Source organism: Strongylocentrotus purpuratus, unplaced genomic scaffold, assembly GCF_000002235.5.
Source record: "Strongylocentrotus purpuratus isolate Spur 01 unplaced genomic scaffold, Spur_5.0 spur5_contig_810, whole genome shotgun sequence".
NCBI classification, from domain to species: Eukaryota; Metazoa; Echinodermata; class Echinoidea; order Camarodonta; family Strongylocentrotidae; genus Strongylocentrotus; species Strongylocentrotus purpuratus.
This window is the reverse complement of record NW_022145514.1, coordinates 511,623-520,750: the sequence shown is the minus strand read 5'-3', so window position 1 is coordinate 520,750 and position 9,128 is coordinate 511,623. Positions and strand designations below refer to the sequence as shown.

Here is a 9,128-nt window from a genome sequence, read left to right as displayed (position 1 = left end):
GATTAACAAATTATACTGATCAAATAAGATTCCATGACATTTGCTCCGGCGACAATTGCTCCGCTGTAAATTTCATACACTAATCGAATGGCTAACTTCAACCCTGGATTCAACACTATACCCTACCCTAAACCTAACCCTAAACCTAACATAAAACCCTATTGAAACCCTAACCCTAACCCTACATCTTAGACGAAATAAAGCCCGGAGCAATTGTCGCAGGAGCAAATGTCGTGTCACCTCAAATAACTCACATTTAATGTCCAATGATAATCTTAACCTTTGTCATTGAAAATAAGGCGTTCTTGCCTGAATCACCTGTTTTGACATTACCTTTTAAACATTACCATTGTAATTAAATTTAACCCAAAGATACACAAAGTTATGTAGCATATTGATAATATCGTTCCCATACTTAAAAACTGGGTACTGGCGTACCTTCCCTCTATAGAAAATATCGTTATCTTTGTTTTTTCATGATTCCCATGCAATTTCCATTCTTCACAGTAGTTAGATGGAGCATCTAAAGCTATCTGGAGTTAATCTGGATTTTCAGCCAAGATAAGAGAATCATCTGCATAATAGCAATGAATGTAAATTAATAAATAAGTCTTCATCAGAAATGTTATCAAGATCATCAGAACACACCTCATCATATACCGTAACCCTTTAAATTGCGAAAAGTAAGGGGATAAATTATCACCCTGCCTTACCTGAATATTACAAGCAAATGTTTTAGAGGTTTTACCACATGTCGTAACACACGACTTGGCAGAGGCATGCATATTCTTAATGGCTTTAAATACCTTGCCATACTCCCGACAATAATCATATATAGTGAAGAGATGCTCGAGCTATCATATCAAAGGCTTTCCTAAATTCCACAAAGGCGCAATAAATCCCCCTTCCCTTTGAAAAATAAATATCCAGTAAAGATTTCAACACAAATGCATGATCCATTGTGGAATAACCTTCGCGAAAATCTGCTTGTTCTTTTCCAAGTGCAGATTCATTTTCAAAATATAAAGTTATTCTATGATTCAATATCGAAGTGAATAACTTTCCTAAACAGCTTAAAAGGGTAATACCACGATAATTGTATGGATCTTTGTCCGACCCATAGTTTTTTAATATTGGGACAATCAACCCAATACACCAATCATGAGGCACTATTCCACTTTCTAGAACTATATTAAAGATAATTGTTATCACTTCCAGAACCTTAACATTTACGTTTTTCAAAAACTCATTTATAATTTGGTCAATAACACATGCCTTATTGTTTGTCAATTTCTTAACCATCGATCGAAATAACCTCCTCAATAACGATAAGAGCATTATATTTCATCATTAATGTCCAATTCTGACACTATTTCAGTTTATTGTAGTGCACCTGATTCATCTTGAGCAACATTCAGATTACGAAAGTGATTTTTTTATTTATTCATTTATTTAAAATGGTTTATTTCATTAAAAAACATTTGCGGCCCGAGAGCCGAATTGCAGTTTCTTTTACAAGGTATACATCAGTGACAAAGTAAAATTACACGTAAAACATTATGCATGGTAGCATTATGGTAGTAAAATTGGAATTCTTTTGTACAAATGATATATAATTATGCTTCAACGACCTTGGCAAATTGCTTGGTACATATGCAGAAATTCGAATTGTATTACCATATTTGCAATAAAATGATATATTAAACTTATACAATACATGAATAGCAATACATTTTTGATATTCAAAAGAATTAAATGTTTTGGTTGGAAAATGCATAGCCAGATGGGTAAGGTATAGTTATGGTGTTTTCTTCAATAACAGGGACAACAACAGAAACCAAATCCAGGAATTATAAAGTCAAATAGATGCTCCAATGATTTAAACAGATTATACAAATTATACATTGTAGGTAAAATGCAGAACATTTTGTATTGGGCCAATTTAGTAAAAGGTACATGTAGAATATTGCATAAAAATATGGTAAGATAAGTTTCGCATACAAACATGGGTAAAAGGTTGCCATTGTAATATTCGATATAATGTGTATCATCTTGGGAATCGTTAAAATCATCTGATGTACAAAATCATCCAGTGAGACCTTATTATTGGCTTGCTTTGTTCAGTTCATTTATTTCAATCATAAAACCATAACATAATATATATACAAAAGTAACATGAAACAATCATAATCTTATAATATTGGAATTAAGAAATTGGAGACTAAAAAGGAAGTTTGAAAAACTTGTAAATAAAATAGTCCCCTGACATAAATAATAAATAACGAGATTACATGGTTGTATACGTTACGACAATAATAACAATATATAAATAATATACTACACATTATAGATACACACACACACACACACACACGCACACACATGCATGGTACATTGCAAGAAAAAGAAAGAGTTAAGGGAAATAAGAAGAGACCAACTGTCTCTTCAATAGAACTTTAAAGGATGATATAGTTGTGCATAGTGTTAGCTTATCAGTTAAATCATTCCAAATCCGGGGACCATTATGTCTAAAAGAGTAAAGCATTAACTGGGTAGAGACCTTTGGATAATGATATTTGATACAGGAACGAGTATTATACGAATGAACAGATTTATTAAGGATAAACATTTGACAAACTCTTTTAGGTACATAATTATTATAAACATTATACATCATAATAGCACTTTGAATTTTATGTATATCATAAATATTGAGTGTTCTTAAGCGAAAAAAACAGGGGACGTGAATGAGCTTGATAATGGGAGTTTGTACAAATTCTTAAAGCTTTCTTTTGAAGTTTATGGAGAGGTTCTAGTTTAGTTGTTCCCACACCGGCCCAGGTGATATTACAGTAATGTAAGTAAGGCAAAATTAAACAATTATACAACATAAACAATACTTTTTCAGGCAGAAATACACGTAATTTACAAAGAACACCAATGTTTTTAGAAATTTTGTTAGTTATATACAATCGATGATCCTGAAAAGATAAAGTGTCATCCAAAAGGATACCAAGAAATTTAACAGAAGAGGACACGTTTAAATTTATATTGTTTATAAATATTTGTACATCATTAATATTGCAAGGATTAGTTTTATTATGAAAACAAAGTACACTTGTTTTGTCATAATTTATAATCAATTCATTAGCATTAAACCATTCAACAGCCTTTTCTAATTCTTTATTTACTTCTGACATTAATTTATCAAAATCATTATGAGATGCAATCAGGTTTGTGTCGTCAGCAAATAAGACAAAATGAAAAAAAGATGAAGCAGAACTAAGGTCATTTATGTAAATTAAAAATAGGAGAGGACCCAGCATGGAGCCCTGTGGGACTCCATACTGGATCCTCTCTCTGTCAGAAATAAAGCTGTTGTATGATGTGAATTGAATACGATCACTTAAATAGTCCCTGAACCATTCCCAAGCAATACCGCGTATACCAAAATGTTTTAATTTAGTGAGGAGAATATCATGGTTAATAACATCGAAAGCTTTCGACAAATCAAGAAACAAGCCTAATGTATGCAATTTATTATCTAATTTATTGAGTATGTAATCATGAAGGTCAATTAGAGCATGTCCACATGATGAGTTTTTTCTAAAACCATATTGAGAAACAGTCAGAAGATTATTTTTATTAATATGATTAAAGAGCCTATTATAAATTAATTTCTCCAGTATCTTAGAAAAACAGGGGAGTAATGTTATTGGTCGATAGTTAGAGAATATGTGGGGATCACCTTTTTTAAATATGGGTATGATTTTTCCTACTTTAAAATTCTTGGGAACTTTTCCTGACAAGAAGGAAAGATTACATATAAAAACAATAGGTTTGACAATGAAATGTATAACATGTTTTATAATGAACTGACTTATTCCTTCAAAATCTGTGCTCTTGGTTGAATTGAGCAATTTGACAATATTCAAAACTTCTGTTACATTGGTAGGATGAAAAAATATTGATTTGCTACAAGGATCTCGTAAAAATGAACTAAAATTGCATTTCGGTTTCTGAATATGTTGAGATTTTAGTTTTGTAGCAATACTAGAAAAATAAGAATTAAATTCATTTACAATCAATTGACGATCAGTTAACTTGTCCTTATCTTTAAGAAAATAATTAGGAAATTGGCATTTTCTTCTCTTTCCTAATAAATCATTAATAACTTCCCAAGTTTTAGACATATTATTCCTATTCTTCTGTAATAAATCACAAAATAATTTTTTCTTACAGACTGTAGGATTAAGTTTAATTTATTTCTAAATTTTTTATATTTACATTCATTGCTGTCGTTTCTTTTCTTACAAAATGTTTTATATAATCTATACTTTTTATTAATCTTTTTTAACAGTGAAGGGGTTATCCAAGGTTTTCGTGGCAGTTTTCTTTTCTTCACTTTACGAACAACAAAGTTATGATCATACACAGTTTTAAATATGTTTAAAAATGAATTATAGGCCTCATCTACATCACAAGAAAAAAATACTTCATTCCATTCTAAAACAGATAAATCTCTCTGAAATGAACTTAAACTTAGAGGATCCGTTTTCCTTATGTGGAAAAATGACGATGGTCTATGACAAGGACTAATAGAGAGGTTGGTTATTTGGAAAATAGGTAGATGGTCCGTTATATCACTATAGAAAATACCAGAGTGAATGTCTTTAGTGACTACATTTGTCAAGATATTATCGATCAAAGTGACAGACTTCTTACAAATTCTTGTAGGTTTGTCAATTAATGGGCGAAATGAGTTGTTATACATAATATTTACAAAATCATCAATGCATTGAAGCGAATTATATTTAAGTAGATCAATGTTATAATCTCCCATTATATAAACTGATTTATTTTCTAAAGATATTTTTTCAAGACAAGCATTCATATCCTCATTGAAATCACAAATGGGTTTATTAAGGTCTCTATAAATTATACCAACAATTATGTTTTTACAATTATCCAATATGATTTCAATAAAAAGATATTCACAGAGAGTTTCAGGTAAATAAATATCATCTCGAACTTTAGCATCAAATAATTCATTAACCAGGAGTGCAACCCCTCCACCTCTCCTACCTCGTCTGTCATTATGATAAAATGTGTAACCATCCCTATTAAATAATAACATTGTGTTATCGTGAATCCAGGTTTCACTAAAACCATATATAGAAAATTTTAAGTTAAGTTGACTAATAAACTGATCAATAGCGTCAAAATTTTTATTCAAACTTCTAGAATTAAAGTGGAGAATGCTAAATTTTTGTTTATAGTTATTAATTAAATCTTGGTTCACATTAAAATCAACAGGTAGCCAGTACTTAATGGGATTATTAGATGTGAAAAAATTATCATCTGGATCAATATCATTAAGCGACCCATTTTCATCTGTATCAAGCCTTGTCGAAAACATATCAAAGTTCATATCATTATTAGTAATATCATATTGCACTTCAGAAAACATACATTTAAACTCTATATCATTTACTTGATTGAAAGGAAATACATGCTGAGATATATCCATACAGTTTCAATAGCACACAATCACACTTCATGCACACATTCATGCACACCAAGATAAGAGATACAAATTACAAATTACAAAATAGCAGATATAGCAAGTTAACACAAAAATATAATGAAAAAAGAAATACAATTAACTCAAAGTGAGAGGAATAGGTCATTAACCTAGGATGTAATTCAAAATAGAAAAAAATTAGACTTACATAAAATTTTGGAAAATATTGATGACATGTCTTTTTCTCAAGATATCAAATAGGTAACTTCAAGAAAGACTTGTAATTTAACTTCATGCAGGTAGAATAAAATGTTCTTCATCATTTCATCAGTTTTCATATGTTTTCAATGTCTTTCACGGAAAAAATCCGCTTCTTCATTGTTTTATTGTCCCCAGTTTTGATGGATACAAGTATGCGTCCATCCATTGACCATGCCGACTCTATCTTGCTTTCAGGTTTCCAGCTAGCTTTTTGGGCCTCCCACAGAATAGATCTGTTTGCAGCTGTTAGGTCTTCGAAGATGCTGTACCCAGTTTTGTTTACTTTGAGTTTTTTCTTGTTTTGCAGCAACAGTTTCCGAAGTCTGTAGGAAGTGAGTTTAACGATGATAGTACGCGGTTTACGTGCCGATCCTCCTGTCGGTTCTACCCGTCGACGCACTCTATGACTCCTGTCAATGTCATCCTCTCTGATATTTACTCCAAGATGATTCCTAGCAATATCGCAGACCAACTCGTCTGTGTTTTCCTTTTCTTGCTCTGGCACCCCAAACAGGCGTACGCAATTTCTTCGAGAATATTGTTCTTGCGCATTTAACTGTTGTTGTAACTTCACATTTTTATCCTCACATGTCTGCCGCTGCTTCTGTATAGGTGCTTTAAATCATGTTCAATGATTTCCATTTTTCTTTGGAGATCCAAGATGACACCATCCTGTTTGTCAAGGTTTCCACTCAAAATTTTTCAATACTCTTGTGGATTTGTCTTTTTTGTTGACCTGAGATTATCATTTAGAGATTTGCTGTATAAAATCATTTTCTACGGAGCAACCGTTTGTATTTTCCTCGCTACTTTACAACTTTCGCCACTCATTTCTTTTTATCAGTTGGCTCAACCTTCTTTTTACGCTTCAGTTTATTCTTTAAACGAAAGTACGAATCCCTTGCCTGTTTACATTAATTATCGAACCATGGTTTATTTACTTGTACACCGATTTTTGCCTGAGATTTTCTCCGAACTTTCTTCTCACAGACCCCAATCTCTAGGGAAAAGAAATCACAAAGAAGTGTACAAAACCATCCACACTGAACTGGGACGTTGATCTTTCAACAGTACTCAGTTCACTTATCATTTTATCCACGTAATTATCTAGATTTTATTTAAAGCTAGCAACTTTTTCAGCAGACCATTTAAATGCCATATACGTTTCTCGCTCAGAGGATATAAATACATTTATTACATGCTTTATTGTGCTCCTTTTTAGCAAAACATTTTATAAACATTATCTATATAATATATATACCACCCACCCCGAACACTCCGTTCAAGCAATCAAGCATTAGATATATGATTTGTATATTTTTCTTTGTTGATTCCTTTTGTGTGATTATATTTATCTTGTCATTCATGCTTGTACAGAGCATAGAGAAACTTTTGTTTATTATGCTCTCTATAAATATTATATTATTATTATCATATACATGTCATATATAAACGTATATTGTGAATGTATTTAAACTAGTAACAACGTTTATTTTTATTTTTATAATTTTTAGGCAAGTGCACCACATGGGAGCAAAGGGTTTACCGTATTCAAGGGGTTGGGGGTACTGCTTACTTTAAAATAAATTATGACCCTTGAAGGAGCATCGAATCAATTATTTTTTATTACTGATATAAAATAGTGTAATCAGTGCATAGATATATGGATCTACAGTGTGTTTCCAAAAAAAGTTTACACCTAGAAAATTTCTTTTTATTTTAAAACTCATCTATGAACAGTAAATTATCATATGTCTTATGAACGAGTGTTTTATCCCAAATCATTTCGTATCATTTTTGTGTGGTATGTGTTCACGCTCGGATGAACAGGAGATTTGCGCCAGAGTAATAAATGTGATGTTTGAATAAAACAATTGGGATTTGGGTACTTAAGTTAATTCGGTCTTTGCAGATCCAAATAACATCCCGAACACATATCAAATATCAAAGAACATTTGTGCGCGTGTGTGAGTGTGACTTTGCTTCTGCAAAAAGCATATGCAATGCATCTCATTTGATACATGCAATTCATTCTCTCACCTTAAAGGTAATTATGGGGTCATGAATTTGGTTCAAATGAACATATTGGAAGCATATGCGACCCTAGAATATTCAGTAATCGTTGTCGCGGTTGAAATCGATTCTAAAGTTATGAAATTATAAATAATAAACTCTTTATGTTGTATAGCTCCCTCTCAAGGTCAAGATATTAATTAAGCTATGAAACAATGTTTCTTAACTAAAATCGACCTATTAGCTATTAGGAAATTATATATCACAACTACATATTCTGAAATTTTTATGGTCGCAGCTACCATTGTACGGCCGTACGGCGCCATTTGAAATTTAGCAGAATTTACCGGGCTAAATTTTCTAGTGCTTGTATTACATCCACAGGGGCATCCAAATATATCAAAATTGAAAAGAATCACCACCATTCAATTTTCAAAATTTCTCAAAACTTTGTATTACCTTTAATACTTTGCGCAAGACAGTCGATTTTTGCATTCTCGCAAACAATGCCTCCTGTTCATCCCAGCGTGTACACTTACCACACAAAATGATACCAAACGATTCGGGATATAACACTCTTTCAAAACATGTATGATAACCTTTCGTTCATAGCTGACTTTTAAAATAAATGACAATTTTCTGAGTGTAAACTTTTTTTTGGACTCACACGGTATAGCTATGGATCATTGTCATCTCCAATCACCACAAACCACTGATCTCTACGGATTTTTCCGTAGAGATCAGTGCCACAAACGCACCATCATGTAGAACATCCCCCTCTTGCGTTCTATTGAGCTCAATTGGGGTTATTGCATTGCACGATAGGGCTCTTTCGAAAAAAAGTGACAATCGAAGTACAAAGTACCTTAAATTTGAATAAATAAATTAACACACTAACTTTCATTAGATATTTGTTTCAATAACGATTGAAAAATTTAAAGCATTGTCAGCATCTTCACTAAAAATAATTAAAATATTAACATGATCACAGGTTATTCACCTACAGTCAAATGGACGCGTCTGACAATAAAGACGGAAGTAGTACAGCTATCAAATGATATGATAACACACTAACACAAGAATGAATGGATAGGACTGGAAGGTGTATCGGTGTCTTTGGATGTTGTCTCACATCATTTTAGGAAATAGTCACAAAGTAGTTTATCCCGATTTGTTGTAGGTCAACCGTAAGCAGCATATAAAGGTATTATTTCATGTCATTTGTGCCATATTTTATTTAAACTGTGGTTTTGGGGGTAAATTCCAGAAGATAATGAACCGATGCCAGAAGGCAGTAGATCTACTCGGTAGCGGTAGTTGGCTTGAGAGT

At 32.2% G+C, this 9,128-nt stretch overlaps 1 protein-coding gene across 2 annotated transcripts in view; it reads left to right on the top strand.

Moving 5' to 3' along the window:
* Positions 1-8,862: 8,862 nt before the first annotated feature.
* Positions 8,863-9,128, top strand: part of LOC579102 (1-phosphatidylinositol 4,5-bisphosphate phosphodiesterase gamma-1) — a 75,144-nt gene continuing 74,878 nt past the window's right edge. For both annotated transcript variants that reach the window (XM_030977827.1, XM_030977840.1), the window contains exon 1: positions 8,863-9,002. The gene's annotated coding sequence lies outside the window, so the exon portion shown is untranslated. The remainder of the gene's footprint in view (positions 9,003-9,128) is intronic.